At 45.5% G+C, this 16,659-nt stretch overlaps 1 protein-coding gene across 1 annotated transcript in view; it reads left to right on the top strand.

Annotated features, from left to right (window-relative positions):
- The window catches only part of rims3 (regulating synaptic membrane exocytosis 3), a 304,991-nt gene that overhangs the window by 38,393 nt on the left and 249,939 nt on the right, over positions 1-16,659 (top strand). The gene's annotated exons all lie outside the window — the stretch shown is intronic.

Below are 16,659 nucleotides of genomic sequence, written 5' to 3'. Positions count from 1 at the left end.
CACACAACTGTTCTTGAATGTCACTGTCCCTGAGAGACATGAAAGGTGTCTTCTTTTGTACATTTTGAGCAGCAGAAATTGTCATCTCAGCTTTAATGAGAAGTGGGCCAAAACCAATCCATTGTCCTCTGGATTGTCGCCATGTGGCTCTGGAGAGATCAGTCACAGCTAGGGCATGTTTTTGTATGTGCCAATATTCAGCAGGTGACCATTTGGCTTCAGCTAGCCCTTGCCCTGTTCAAGGTGCCTTCTTGTTCCATGACAGGGTGAGGCCCATGTGTTGAGCTGCTGGGTTGGGTACAGAGGGTTGGTTTGTAAAAGTAGTGCTTCCCAGGTGTGGAGTGGGAAATACTGGAATCCTGACCAAGAGGGATTTTGGCGGGGTGGGGGGGATTGTCCTGGTGGAGAGAGAAGCTCCAAAGTTCTGTGTGAACGGGAGGGCTGGACTGCCATTTCTGGTGGAACGTTCTCAATACATTGCTGCTCATATGTGCCATTGAAGTGGGGTGGGGGGGGGGGGAGACACTGGAAAGTACAGAAGTGCTCGTTCTATCCATTAATTTTAAAATACCTGAGGTTCTGCAGGTTACTGCGTGGAGCTGTAGGGCAATGACGAGACACAGTATTCAGCCCATGGCTGGGCAGAGTCCCAGCAGGAACACCAGGATAGCAGCATTATTCTCACCATGCAGTGGAATAAACAGTTAACATATCGGGCCAAGACACTTCAAGAAACTGTTCTGTTCATTCATTTCCATAGAGGCTGCCTGACCTGCTGAGTTCCATCAGCATCTTGTGTGTGATGCTGTAGATTTCCAGCATCTGCAGAATCTCTTGTGTTTAACACTTACACCCAACATGTGCAAGCTATCTCCAAAATAAACTCAGCATCTCCAAGGTAATGTCACAACTATAAACAAAATTTAAAAAATTAAAAATAAAACTCACAAGCAACTAAAATACTTAATTCACCAATTAGCGCCTCATATTCCGTCTGGGCAGCCTCCAACCTGTTGATATTTACAAACTTCTGAAAACTGCTCCCACTTAGTCCCTTTTCGCCCAATTACCTTTCTGTCTCTTGATCCACCTGGTGTCTCTTTCCCTTTCCTCACCATCTCCATCTCCATCTGCATCTTCACCTACTCACTCCTCCACCCCTCCTCCTTCCCTTTACTCCTTGCTCCATTCTCTTCTCCTATCCAACTCTTTGTTCCTTCCACCTATCACCTCCCAGCTCCTGATATCGTTTGTACTCTCCCCCTCCCTTACTAGCCTATCACATCTCCCCCACCCCAACGATCCACCTATCACCCATCACCTCTTGCTCCACCCCTTCCCTCCACTTTTCTGTACCATCTCCCCTCTGATGAATGATCTCAGTCTAAAATGCCGATTATCCATAGATGCTGCCTGAGTTCCTCCTTTGCATGTTGCTAAGAAATGTAACTTTTTCTTCTTCCTCTTCACCTCCAAGCATTCCCCGCCACACCACTCACCCACCCACCCATCGTCCCCCTCACCTGCTGCCACCTATCACCTGTCAGCTCGTACTTCTTCCCCCTCCTTATTCTGATTTCTGCCCTCTTCCTTTTCAGGTATTATGAAGGGTTTCAGCCTGAAATATCGACTGTTTTTTTTTTCCCTTCCATAGATGTGGCCTGATTTGATAAGTTCCTTAGGCGTTTTGTGTGTGTAGGGTTCTTGGTAATGTTAACTGCTAAGGCTAATGAAATGGTTTCTCTGTAATGCTAACTGCTGATGTAAGGGTTTCTCTGTAGCTGCAATGTTTGGGTTATAACTACAGATAACGGGCAGCTAACCAGTGGGAGACGTTATTCTTTCTTGTATGTCTGGGAACCGGGCTTTTGGCAGGCTTTCAGTCGAGGAGAAATGAGAGGAAGGATGTGTATGGAGAGGTCTGAATGTTACATGTGTGTTACTCTGGATTTCCAGCATCTACAGAATCTCTCGTGTTCTTGATTTTTTTTAAAAATTTGATCACTCAAAGCCTTAAAAGGTGCCAAGTATTTTTGGAGAGTTTCTCTGAGCTAATCTTCCCCTCCAAGTACAATTTCAGGATCAGAGGCCGGTGGCTGGAGTTCCATCTCACTGACACAAATTTTTGAAGGTGCCCTAGTGAATCCTGAGCTCTGGTTCATGTTGGCATTCCTCGGATTACAGAGTGGTTCGGAGTGATCACTGTTGCTAGAGTATACAAAGCTGGAGGTGTCTTCCATCGTCCACAGACTTTGATTATGTCAGGTGGATATCCTCAGGTATCCATTATGTTTAACATTGTAGGTATGTCCCACGTAGCGAGTTTACACATGTCCCATGGGCTTGCTGTGTTTCTGCTCAGTTTGAACACATTTCCCTACACAGCCTTGCACTCACATCACCAAAAGAATTATCATTTGCTTCCAACTAGACCTGCTGAGAAGATTTTTGAGTGACCAGTGCATTGGATGGGTTTGACTGTGAGATTAGGCAAAAGTTGAACAAGTTTTCCCCACTAAAGTTCTGCTGCTGAGCTGGGAGTGAGGTCACGGTATTTATCCCATACTGTGCCCGCCTATGTTGAGGCAGTGTAGAGGGACCTTTGCTCTGTTAAGGATGTTGTTTTCCTGGCCGGATGTTGGGATTGGTTCTTTAAACTGCTCAGCACACACCCACAGTTTCGTCCTCCCTGGAAATGAAGCACAGATCTTTAAAAAGGAGAGATGCACTTGATATTACTGTGAAGTACCACTCTGCAACCTGTTCCTACTTTGTACACTGGGCCCGAGAACACTGCCTCAGCAATCCTGTTCTGCTGTCAGTGTAGCCAGCCTGATCCATTTCAATTGTAGTGGCAGTATCTGTAAACCGGGGCTCGAGCTCCCTCCATGATTTGCACTGCTCATTTGGCCACTGGTTTCCATCTGTGACCAACCTTTCCTCTTGTAAAATTCCCTCATCACCAGCGCCAGACAGCCCAGGCATCCCTGGTAACACTAGTGCATAAACTATTGGATTCTTCTAGATCTTTTAAGCAGCAGCACTGTGAAGCAATAAATATTTGATAACCCCAGACAAGCATTGGGGATTAAACAGACATTGCTGTCGCAGCCAGGCAGTAGCGAACCTTCTGCCAATTAATAGGGGGTGACAGTTCTGTTTAACAAAGCCTTTGGATATCTTATTTACCCTGCAAACTCATAACATCCCCTGTTTAAATCTGGCTTGCTTCTCTCTGCTGAATGTGTTAATTCTTGCTGAAGGGTTTTCATTGGCATCTTGTCCAATTATTCATTCTACATTTTATATTTCACAAGATCAATGAAGGCAGTGGTTCAGCCCGATGAGTCAATGCTAACTTTGAGAGCACTGAGTCTTTCCTGTAATGAGTTCCCTTGCAGACACCCCTTCTCAGACCACCCACCTACACCTGTTCAGTAGCTGACTAACCGGCCAGCCAGCAGGTCTGGTGGACATGGGAGCAAACTGGAGCACTTGGGAGCTACATGCAGAACATGGAAACGCCTGACAGACAGCAGCCAAGGTCAGAATTGACCCCGCTTGCACTGTGAGATGGGCTCTCCCTGAGTGCTTTTACATTAGTGCTGCTGGGGCCCTTTATTACTGAACCAGTCGGGCTAGCAGGGCAGTGGTGGTATTTCGCTTCACCCTGGACCACTTCAACTCTGTCAGAATCCAAGTAAATTTTATCATCAAGGTATATGTCCACTCGGTAGCTATTTTATTAGATACCTCCTGTATCTAACAAAGTGGCCAGTGAGTGTGCGTTTGTGGTCTTCTGGTGCTGGAGCCCATCCACTTCAAGGTACTAGGTATTGTGCATTCAGAGATGCTCTTCTGCGTGCCACAGTTGTAATGCGTGGTTATTTGATTGACTGTCACCTTCCTGTTAGTTTTGAACAAGTCTGGCCATTCTCCTCTGACCTCTCTCACTAACAAGGTGTTTTTGTCCATGGAACTGCCATTCACTGGATTTTTTTTTGTTTTTGTTTTTGCACTGTTCCCTGTAAACTCTAGAGACTGTTATGTGTGAAAGTCCCAGGAGATCACCAGTTCCTGAGATACTCAAACCACCCTGTCTGGCACCAACAATCATTCCACAGTCAAAGTTACTTAGATCACATTTCTTCCCCATTCTGATGTTTGGTCTGGACAACAACTGAACCTCTTGACCATGTCTGCATGCTTTTATGCGTTGAGTTGCTGCCACGATTGGCTGATTAGATTTTTATATTAATGAGCGTTGTACAGGTGCACCTAATAAAGTGGCTACTGAGTGTATATTACCGCCTACGGCCTTGAGGTTCATTTACTTGCAGGCATTTACAGGAAATTGAAGACATACAAAAGAATTTATGAAAAACTATACATAAACAAAGACTGACAGATAACCAATGTGCAAAAAAGGACAAATTGAGCAATTGAAAAAAAAATACAGAGAACCTGAGTTGTAGAGTCCTTGAAATAGTCTGGAGGTTGAGGGATCAGTTCAGAGTTGTGGTGAGTAAAGTTACCCAAATCAGTTCAGGAGCCTGATGGTCACAGGTTCATCCTACAGCCATCAGCAGTTTCTTCCACTTCTCCATGTGTCGCAAACTCCTCCAGCTCGCCGTGAAGTAAATTCAGGCACTGCAGATGTGAGCACAAGTAGCTAGCTGCCACTTCAGTGTAGTCTCGAGGAAAGGATCCCATGGATCTTATTATGGAAACAGGATGTGGACTGATCCTGATGTTCTGGTGTTTTAATCCCTCAATCAACACAATAAAGTTAACACCTTACCTGGTCATTATTGCTGTGGTGAACTACGTGTGCCTGTCTGGACACGCCCCCTGCTGACTGCTCCTGTGGCTCCTCCCACAGACCCCTGTATAAAGGCGATTGAGGCCTGAGCCCGGCCTCTCAGTCTCCAGGATGTAGTATGGTGGTCAACCACTACTTGTTCCTTCTTCCAGTCAATAAAAGCCGATATCTCGCCTTTACGTCAGAGTGAGTTATTGATGGTGCATCAATTGCCTTGCTGCTCGTGGGGGTTTCCTGTGTTTAGTCTGGGTGTTGCGTTGCCTGTTGCTGAACGATTGCAAATTCTCTTAGTTTAATTTGGATATTCCCTGTAAATCTAATGTCCTCCAAGTTCCTCTTGGATTTATTGGACTTGGCCACAAGTGAAAGCATTTCCTGGGAATCCACTTTACCTGTGAGCTGAGGGGGGGAGGGGAAGGGGAAGGGTCATCTGGGTGCTTCCAGCAGGACACTCGCTGTATAATTACCAGAAGAAGCAGCACAAACTGATAGCGTCTGGCATCCTTCATCCAGGAGTTGACCAATCTACTCTGTTTCATTAAGAGTGGCTAATTGAACGGCATCTTCAGGGCCCTGTGACTCACCACCACATCTGCTATGACTATTCCTGTACCGTCCCATGTCGCCAACTCTGCTGGATGTTATCTGAAATCAGGAAAAAAAACTGATGATGTTAACTGCTAGATTGTGTGTGTGTGTGTGTGTGTGTGTGTGTGTGTGTGTGTGTGTGTGTGTGTGTGTGTGTGTGTGTGTGTGTGTGTGTACGGTTTGTTCTTTCTCCGCAGTGCATATTGTGGCTCATTACCAGCCCTTAAGTAGGTTCTGGAGTTTCATTTTAATTGGTTGATTTATTCACTGTTAATTGACATGACTGTCACATGAATGTGCATAGAGTTTATTAGTGCAGTCCTGAGAAAAGCCCTTGCACTGCCTAAAACCAATAAACCTGCTCTCTGCTGATCCAGTAATATGCAGCTGGGAATGGTGAGAGAATTAATCACAGTACACATTCTCTGATCACAGGACCAACCACAGGGTCCTGTAGGTTTTAAATTGTTACTGTTGTGATGTGTAAAATATCATGGCCAGTTGGAAGGGATTAAGATAAATTAAACTTCTTGGTCTTCAGAGCAACATTAAGCAAAATGCTGCAGGAGCTGAACAGGTCAGGCAGCATCTTTGGGAAGGAATGAACAGTTGACATTTTAGGCTGAGACCCTTCATCGATTCTGGTGAGGAAGCCAGAATAAGAAGCTCAAGCACCTTCGCTCTGCCCAACACAAAAGGTGTGTTTCCTGTTGGCTATCCATTCTAATTCTACTTCCCACTCCCATTCTGACATGTTGTTCTATGGTCGTGATCTGGCCACTCTCAGGTTGGAAGACCAATGCCTTATTTCCACCTGGGTATCCTACAGCTTGCTGGCATGAACATCAAGTTCTCCAGCTTCCAATAATTTCTGTTCCTTCCTCCTGTCTCTTTTTCCATTCTGGCTCCACTCATATCCCTTCTCTTCTCACCTGCCCAATTTACCAACATCTCCCTCTATTACCCCTCCTCCCTCCCTCTCTTCCATTCTCCACTGTCTCCTCACTCTTCAGCCCTTTATTTCTACCTATCACCTCCCAGCTTCTTACTTCATCTCCTTTCCCCTCACCTGGTCTCACCCGTCACCTGCCAGCTTGTACTCTTCCCCCCCCCCTCCCATCTTCTTATTCTGGCTTCTACCCCATTTCTTTCCAGTCCTGGTGAAGAGTCTTGATCCAAATGTTGATTGTTCATTCCTCTCCATAGATGCTGCCTGATCTACTGAGATCCTCCAGCAATTTGTGTGTGTTGCTCTGGATTTCCAGCATCTACAGGATCTCTTGCGTTTATGATATTCTAGTCTTCAAATTGTTCCACATGATCTTTTAGTTCCACCCCTGAGAAAATTCAGGTTCTTGTTTTATGCTTAATCCGTGGTGCTCTGTGTCCCTTGTCCCCTTCACCACTGCCTCTCTGAGAGTGTGGCATCATCCAGACCCAGCGGAGTTTCCTGTAGACACAGTAGGACACAATTTGCATCAACTCAGGAGGCTTCTTGCTGGCCGGTAGTGTAGTGGCATCAGCACTGGACTTTGAGGTGAATAGTCCCGAGTTCGAATCCGGCTGGCTCCTTACACTCTTTCCATCCGTGCTGGGTTGAGCATCGAGTTAGCAACTCGGCCTCATACAAAACAGACAAATGCTACAGAAACTGCAAAAATGTCACCAGAAATGCCAAAAGAAATGATACCAGGAGGCTTCTTAAATTGGGTGACTTAATAGTCTATAGAATACAAAGATATGGCTGGGAATTGAGAACCTGAGTTATAGGGAAGGGTTGAGTAGGTTAGGACTTTATTCCCTGGAGCATTGGGCAGTGAGGGGAGATTATTTCATAGAGATATACAACATTATGAGGGATGTAGATAGGGAAATTGCAAGCAGGCTTGAAAGAAGTTAAAACTATAGGTCATAGGTTAAGGGTGAAAGGTAAAATATTTAAGGGGAACCACGCAGAGTGTGGAATGAACTGACAGCAGATGTGGTAGATGCAGGTTCAAATTTAATGTTTAAAAAGAAATTTGGATAAGTACATGGATGAGAGGTATATGGACAGCTATGGTCTGGGTAAGATCAATGAGACTAGGCATCCATTATGATGCTCTAATCAACAGGTAGTCAGAAGTAAATGCAGAGTTGGCCATTGGCAATTTGGCGTGTCAGGCCTCAAATGGTCAGGGGAATGCCCTCTTCTATAATAGCCCAGGCATGTAGTGTCCACAGCTCAGGAGGGGTTGATGTTTTAACATTGACCTACTTGGCGGGACTCTCTGCTCAGTTCAACTGGTATGGAGTCAATGAGTTTACATTAGCAGAACTTTGTCACTGGATTTTCATTAATGTAGCAATCTTCAAAGGGGGTGGGGGGTTATGCAGACTAAAGAGATTGCTGATTCTGTAATTGGGAGCAATAAACAATCTGCTGGAGAAACTCAGCTTTTGGAGCATCATCAGTTGGGGGGGATTGAGGGATAGGAATTGTTTGAGGTCAAAAGATTCTTGTAGAGTAAGGTGATGAACCAAATGTCTGTGTACTTTGGTCATTTCTGATTAAGCAGGGTGTTCAGTTCTCCATCTGCATCGTACAGAGCTTTCTTCAGTATGTTACAGTGCACATCCCTGCTGCCCCCAATAGTGTACAGGTGCCAGCCCTGCACATTGGAGTCTGGATAGGGTTACAATGCTGTCTACCTGTTGGCTATGAGAGCTACTCTCCTTGAACATCTATTGATGGAGCTTGGGCACATTTTCAGGCAAGTTGTCCATGTGTTACCTGCTCTATAGCAAGAGTTGATGCTAAACAGATGTTAGCATGTGTTTATCCTGGGATCAGTGACCAGGGTGCAGTGAGAGTCGTGGAGAGAGGCCCAACAAGTCCATGCTAACCATAAGATATAGGAGCAGAAAGATGCCTGTCAGCCCACTATCATGATTGATTGCTTTTCCCTCTCAATGCCATTCCCTGCCTTCTCCTATCAATCTCCGCCTTAAGTATGTCCAAAAACTTATCCTCCACAGCTGGCTTAAGCAATGAATTCCACATGTTTGCCTTCCTCTGGATCCTGCTTGTCTTTATTCTAAATGGATACTCTTCTATCCTGAGGCTGTGCACTCTGGTCTGGGAAAACATCCTCTCCACATCCAACACATCTTGGCCTTTCAATATTCGATAGGTTTCAATGAGATCCCCTCTCACTCTTCTAAGTACCACTGAGTACAGGCTCAGAGCCATCAAACACTCCTCAACAAACACACACAAAATACTGGAGGAACTCAGCAGTCCAGGCAGATCTACGGAAAAGAGTACAGTCGATATTTCAGGCCAAGACTCTTCAGCAGGATTGTAGAAAAAAGATGAGGAATAGTGTTAAAAGGTGGGGGGGAGGGGAGGGAGAAACACAATGGTGATAGGTAAAACTGGGGGAGGGGTGAAGTAAAGAGCTGGGAAGTTGATTGATGAAAGAGATACAGGGCTGGAGAAGGGGGAATCTAATAGGAGAGGCAGAAGGCCATGAAGAAAGAAGAGGGGGGAGGAACGCCAGAGAAAGGGGATGGGCAGGCAAGGAGATGCAGTGAAAGAGGGAAAGGGGAAGGGGAATGGTGAAGGCAAGCGGGTGGGGGAGCATTTACCGGAAGTTCGAGAAATTGATGTTCATGCCATCAGATTGGATACAATGTGAGGTGTTGTTCCTCCAACCGAAGTGTGGCATCATTACGACAGAGGGTGCTTCTCATACATTAACCCTTTCTCATTCTCGTTCTCATCAACTTCTTTGGACCCTCTCCAAGGCCAGCACATCCTTGCTTAGAATATGGGCCCTAAGACTGCTCGCAATTCTCCAAGTGCCTCAGCATTACATCATTGCTGTTATATTCTAATCCTCGCAAAATGAATGCTAACATTGCACTTGCCTTCCTTACCAACGACTCAATCTGAAAATTAACCCTTAGGGAATCCTGTTCTGGGACTCCCAAGTCCATTTGCATCTCTGATTTCTGAACTTGTTGCCCATTTGTAAAATAGCCTTTGCCTTTATTCCTTCTACAAAAGCGCATGACCATTCATTTTGCTACACTATCTCCCATCTGCCATTTCTTTGTCCATTTTCCTAAACATCCCAAGTCCTTCTGCAGATTCCCTGCTTCCTCAACTCTACCTGCCACTCCAGCCTACGTTTCCGTCATCTGCAAAGTTAGCCACAAAGCCATGAATTCGGTCATTGAAATCATTGGCATATAACATAAAAAGCACAGGGAACCCAACACCATTCCCTGCAGAATGCCACTTGTCACCAGCAGCCAACCAGAAGAGGCCCTCTGTCTTCCCATTCTTTGCCTTCTGCTAGTCGGCTAGTTTATTTCCAGCTCTTGTTTAGCAGCCTCATGTGCAGCACCTTGTCAAAAGCCTTCTGAAAATCCAAGTAAACAACATCCATTGGCTGTCCTTTGTCTATCCTGCCTGTTATTTGCGTGAAGAGTTCTAACATGTTGAGTTTGGTTTGTGATGTCATGAACCTTCGAGTGAAGCTCTTTGGGGAGGTATGGTAACGTAATGGTTAGCCCAGTGCTATTACCGTGTGAGCAACCCGGGTTCAATACACGCCACTCTGTATAAGGAGTTTGTACATTCTCTTGTGACTGCTTTGGTTACTCCAGCTCCCTCCTACATTTCAAAGACACATGGGTCAGTAGGTTAATTGGTCACATGGGTGTAATTGGGTGGTGCAGACTCATTGGTCTGGAAGGGCCTGTCACCGTGCTGCATCTCTAACAAATAAAAATTAAAACCCCAAAACCTGATCCTTAATAATAGGCTCTAGCATTCTGCCACTGGTCAGGCTAACTGCCCTACAACTTCCTGTCCTTTGTCTCCCTCCCTTCTGAAGGAACGGAGAGACATGGCAGTAGTGGTGATCTGATTATCTCTTGGGATGACCCATTCTGCTAAGTTGGCTTATTATTGTCAAATATACTGAGGTCCAGTGAAATGCCATCTGCGTAGATCAATTCATTTCAACTGTGCATCAAGGTAATACAAGGTTAAAAACAATACCCAGTAATAATAATGCATATAATAAAATAATATATTTGTAGGCCAACCAGAAATAAAACTGGAAAGAGTGCAGAATAAATACTGTATGACTTTATAAATTTGATAAGCACGTGGATATGAAGGGTATAGAGGGCTATGTTCCACGTGTGGGTTGACAACCCTGCAGGTCAGCATGGACTAGATGGGTCAAAGGGCCTGTTTCTGTGCTGTAGTGCTTTAAAGTGTTGCCGTTACAGAGGAAGTGCAGCACAGGCAAGCAATAGGTTGTAGGGCCACAATGAGGTAGATAGAGAAGTTGAGTCCATCTTATTGATTTAGGGGACCATCCAGTGGTCCTGTAGCAGTCGGTTAGAAGCTGTCGTTGAGCCTGGTGGTGATTGCCATGAATATTTGGCATAGCATAAAGTTTTGTTTTAATTTACTGCACAATTAAAAATCCCTGATGGATCAGAAGAGTTAGTAACAAAGCAGATTACTCAGCAAGTCCTGACTGGGAGATGCAGGAGGGAGTGGACCTCAAGAGGGTCACACCATCTCTGTGGCATTCCTCCATGCCCCTATTCTATCACATTCAGAAAGTCCTGCTCAGCAGAATACTGCTGCTGCTGTGTGTTTCTCTTGTGCTGTGTTGTCTTGCCCACAGGGAACCTGACTGCAGCACTCTGCGTTAATATACACAGAGACTCTGGAGCCGATCTCCATCCCCCACCAGCTGACCTGGATTTTCAGCTGCTCTATTAAAGGCCTGTGTTTCTCAGACAGCTCCAACCTGGAGCCCCATCCACACCCAATGTGCCCCTGACCCTCTGTGCAACACCCACTCCCTCCTTTCCTCCTAGTAGTGGTGTACAGTGCACGTCAGGCAAGAGCTGGGCACTGTGATCAGCAGTTACATACAAGGGCATCCAGATCCCTTACTTATCACTGTGGGTGATTTCAACCAGGCCAGCTTGAAGAAATCTCCCAACAACTATCACCAACATATCACCTGTGGAACCAGAGAAGTCAACACACTTGACCATAGTTACACCACCATCTCGAGCACTTACTATGCCATCCCACAGAAAGTCCAATCACCTGGCTGTACTTCTACTCCCGGCGTATTGGCAGAGACTAAGGACCGTAGCACCAGTGGTGAGGATCAAGAAGGTATGGGTATAGTCAAGAGAGGGGGAGGAGCGCTTACATACATGACCGCTTTGAGCAGATGGACTGGATAGTATACTGGGATTCATCTTCATGTCTGAATGAATGCATTACAGTTGTTACCGACTTCTTGACACCTGCGTGGTTGAGTTTGTGTCTTCAAGAACATACTGGACACACCCAAACCAAAAGCCATGGATGAACCAGGAGATTCATAGTCTCCTGAGGGCTAGGTCTGTGGTATTCAAGGCTGGTGACCCAGAACCATGCAGGAAGTCCAGGAATAACATATAGAATGTTTCTATCTGAAACCTGATAAAGGGTTTCGGCCCGAAACGTCGATATTACCTCCTCCCATAGATGCTGTCTGGCCTGCTGAGTTCTGCCAGCATTTTGTGTTTTTTATTTATTTCCAGCATCTGCAGATTCACTCGTGATAACATATAGAAGTCTCTTTTAAGAGCAAACAAAAAATCTGTTTGTAGTTAGAGACGGAATTGGATACACATCAGCTCTGCCAGGGTTTTCAGGACATTACTCCCCACAAGGCAAAATCTAACTTCATGAATGACTGTGATATTTCACTCCCAGATGAGCTCAACACCTTTTATGCATGCTTTGGAAGGGAGAATAGAATTACATTTGCAAATCCCTGCAGTGTGGGGTGACCCTGTGACCTCCGTCTCAGAGGCTGGTGTCAGAACATTTTTCAAGAGGATCAGGGCCACCTTGGTGTAAGGCATTGAAAACCTGTACCAACAGACCGGCAGGAGTGTTCAAGGCCATCTTCAACCTGCTGCAGCTGAAGGTTTCCCCCTGCTTCAAGAGGGTGACAGTACTGCAGGTGCCTAAGAAGAGCAGGGTGAGATCTCTCAACGAACATCGCCCAGTAGTGCTCACATCCACTGTGATGATGTGAGGTTGGTCATGGCCATGTTCCACTCCTGCCTAAGCAGGGACTTGGACCCATTTCAATTTGACCATGACCACAATAGGTCTCACTGGCTCTCCACTTGGCCTTGGATCAGGTGGACAATAGCAATCCCTATGTCGGGTTGCTGTTTATTGATTACAGCTCTGCATTCAACAGAATCTTACCTTCAGTTCTAATCAACAAGCTCCAAATCCTGTGTCTCTGTATCTCCCTCTGCACCATGATCCTTGACTATAGTCAGTGCAGATCAGATATAACATCTCTTCTTCACTGGCAATCAACACTGACACACCTCAAGGATGCACGCTTAGCCCATTGCTCTACACTTTCTACACCCACGACTGAGTGGCTATGCCCAGCTCAAACGCCATCTACAAATTTGCCAATGTCACAAATATTGTTGGTGGAATTTCAGATGGTGACGAGGAGGCGTACAGGAGCGAGATAGGTCAGCTGATTGAGTGGTGTTGCAACAACAATCTTGCACTCAACATCAGAAAGACTAAATGATTGTGGACTTCAGGAAGGGTAAGTTGAGGGAACACACACCAGTCCTCCTCAAGGGATCAACAGTGGAAAGAGTGAACAGTTTCTATTTCTTGGGTCTCAACATCTCTGAAGATCTAACCTGGGTCCAACATATTACAAAGAAGGGACTAAATTTCTTAGAAGCTTGAGGAGACTTGGTATGTCACCAAAGACTTTCTCAAAGTTTTGCAGGTGTACTGTGGAGAGCATTCCAACTGGTTGCAGCACCATCCGGTTTGGAGCGGCCACTGCACAGGATTGGAAAAAGCTGCAGAAAGTTGTAAACTCGGCTAACTCCATCATCAGCCTCCCCAGCATCCAGGACACCTACAAAAGACAGCATCCACCATTAAAGACCCCTATCAACCAGGACATGCCCTTCTCTCATTTCTGCCATCAACAAAAGGAAGCATGAAGACACACTCACAATGTTTTAGGAACAGCTTCTTCCCCTCTGCCATCAGGTTCCTGAATGGACAATGAACCTATGAACACTTGCTCAGCATTTTTTCCTCTCTTTTTGCACTACTTCTTTCATTTAATTTTCCTTGTATATGTACTTTTATTGTAATTTATCGTTATGTATTGCAATGTCCGTTACCACAAAACAACAAATTTCACAACATATGCCACTGATACTAAACCTGATTCTAATTCCTTGCTGTCTGAGACAAACATGAAGCTGTTTTGAATGTGGAAAGCAGATTCCTCCCTCCCTCCTGTTTGCGGGAACGAAGCTAGTGCATGGTCAGGAGGGAACTTCATCACACCATCCAGTGTTAGTGCAGGGTCTCCAGGTAACTCCCAGCTGCAGGTCACTGAGGTTCTACCAGGTAAATCAGGCTGACTTCAGCTGGATGCAGAGAACTGTATGTAGGTGTGTTTATGCATGGTGCGTATGCCCTAGTCAGACTGCCTGCCTGATTTTCATCGTTAGCCTTTCAGGGATCTTATTGAAACCTACTGAATACTGAAAGACCTAGAGAGGAAGTGGAGATGATGTTTCCATTAGTGGGGGAGGTCTGGAACCAGAGGGGGCAGCCCACTAGTCCATGACTTAGGATGTCCTGTTAGACCATAGATGAGGAGGAAATTCTTTAGGCAGAAGGTGATGAATCTGTGCAATTCATTGCCACGGACAGCTGTGGAGACCAAGTCATTGGGTAGGTGTGTAGGTTCATGGTTTGTCATGGACAGAAGGCAGGAGAAAGGTGTTAAGCGGGATAATGAATCAACCATGATGGAATGGCAGAGCATACTCGATGGGCTGAATGGTCTAAATCTGTTCCCTGGTATTAGGGACTCATGGTTTTGCATCCCACCACAAAGTAAAGCCAGACGGGACACCTGGAGGTCGATGAGAAGGAAAACAGCCTTTAGCTAAGACCTTTGGAAGTTAGTCTGATCCACTGAGTGCTTGATAGCCTCCCCTGCTTATGTCTTCCTTCCTGGGCACCAAAGGAGACAACATCATCAACAGAGAAGAAGGCTATCAAGGGATCTTAATCAGCTGGGTAAACAAAATTTAATTCAGATAAGTGTGAGATATTGCATTTTGGAAGGTCAGACCTTGGCAGGGCTTTCACAGTCAACAATAGGACCCTGGGTGGTGTTGCAGAAGAGAGAGACCCTGGTGTGTAGGTATGTGTTTCTCTGAAAGCAGTGTGACAAGTAGACAGAGTGGTGAAGAAGGCTTTTGGCCCCCTGGCCTTCACCTTTCAGGGCATTGAGTAGAGGTGTTGTGTTGCTATGTTGCAGTTGTGCAGGACATACTTGGAGTGTTGTGTTCAGTTTAGGTCCCCTGGAAAAAGGTTTTTAAACTGGAAGAAGTATAGAAAAGTTTTACATGGATGTTGCCAGGACTTAAGAGATGGAGATATAGGGAGAGGTTGGATAGGCTAGGAGACTGAGAAATGATCTTACAAAGTGTATCAAATCATGACAGGGAAAGTGAATGCACTCAGTCTTTATCCCAGGTCCAGGAATTCAAGAACTAGTAAGCGTGGGTTTAAGGTGAGAGGGGACAGCGTTAAGAGGAACTTATGAGGCAGCTTTTTCAGACCAAAGGTCGTGTGTACATGGAATGAACTGTCAGAGGAAGTGGATGAAGCAGTTACAATAACAACTTTTAAAAGACATTTGGATAGGTACATAGATAAGGAAGGTTTAGGACATGAGCTAAATTAATGATGCTAAAGATGTGCCTTATCTGTCGCATGTTACATTGAAACATTGCAATGTGTCGTTTTACATCAACGACCAACGCAGTCTGAGGTTTGTGGAGAAGGCAGCCCGCTTCCAGCACCAACATAGCATCCCCACACCTCACTAACCCTAACTATACGTCTTTGGAATGTGGGGGAAACCGGAGCACCCGGAGGAAATCCGCATGGATAACTGCAGGGAAATGGGACTGGCTTGCAGGGGCATCTTGGTTGGCAAGGACCACCAGCGCTCTATGACTCTATGCTGGATTTCACAGCCTTTCATCTGTGTTGCTAAACCTTTAGCTTCCACTTTCTAGGATACCAGTGTTCTGGCCCCTTAGCCACAGCACTATTAGTGGCTGAGCTTACAGATATCACAGCCGCTGCTGTGATTTCCCTCCCCTAATCCTCCTCCGCTTTAGGCTGCATTGTATCAGAAGCCTCCCTGTCAGAGCTTCGGACACCATCTGGTTGTGTAGCCTGATAATAAATCCTGTTTGATAATTATAGCTTTAAATCAATTGAGGCAGTTTGTGATGTTGAAGAGACCATATAAATGCAGGTTGTTGCTGCTTGCCATCTAGCGTAAATTGAGATATAGCGTAAAGGAAAACTCATTAGTCAGCAGCGAGGTCGAATTAAACCACAAATGCCTGTCCTGTACAAACTAGTAAAGGACCAATAAAAACAGCAGTCAGACAGTTACATGTTGTGGGAGAGAGATTCTGAAATGGTCTTCCTCTCCTTTATTGATCTTTGTGATTTACAGACTGTTGAGACCCAGGCCTCGCATTGTCTAGCAGCTCATTTTTCCTGCCTCCTACCCTCATCAGTTCAACCCCCTGACACCTTATCAGGCTTGGCTTGATGAAGAGCTGTGTTCTCACCTGTTACCTCATTAAAGATCACTGTTACATCAAGACACGCTGTGAGAGGACAGAATTCACAGTGCCATTCCAAACTTTGTAACTCAACAAAAGATAGTTTTGCACAGACAGCCACAACTCCTCTGTTCATCACTAGGAGGACAGATGGAATGAACCTCTCTCTGTGATCCTGGCCGTTTCCAGGGGCAGGGACTTCACACGTACAGCACAGGGGAGGTCTCTACACTCTGGTCCAACCATGGGATAATACAACCTTACCAACAACTCAGCCAAGCTGCACCCTCTGGATCACCTTTTAATGTGTTTTTAATGGCATTTTCTGTTGAAGCCATTCCCAATACGCTTCGGAAGGGGGCTGTACCAACCCTTGTAGGACCATAGAACCAACAGAAGCTGGAACATCCAATGTACATTGACTCAGAGTACAATGACAGAGGTGAAAGATCAGTGATTATGCTGGATTTATGAAGGGCTGCTAGTCTGTTGTGCTAATG

The sequence above is a fragment of the Hypanus sabinus genome, chromosome 30, assembly GCF_030144855.1.
Source record: "Hypanus sabinus isolate sHypSab1 chromosome 30, sHypSab1.hap1, whole genome shotgun sequence".
NCBI classification, from domain to species: Eukaryota; Metazoa; Chordata; class Chondrichthyes; order Myliobatiformes; family Dasyatidae; genus Hypanus; species Hypanus sabinus.
The sequence above is the reverse complement of the archived record's forward strand: the minus strand, read 5'-3'. Positions and strand labels throughout refer to the sequence as shown.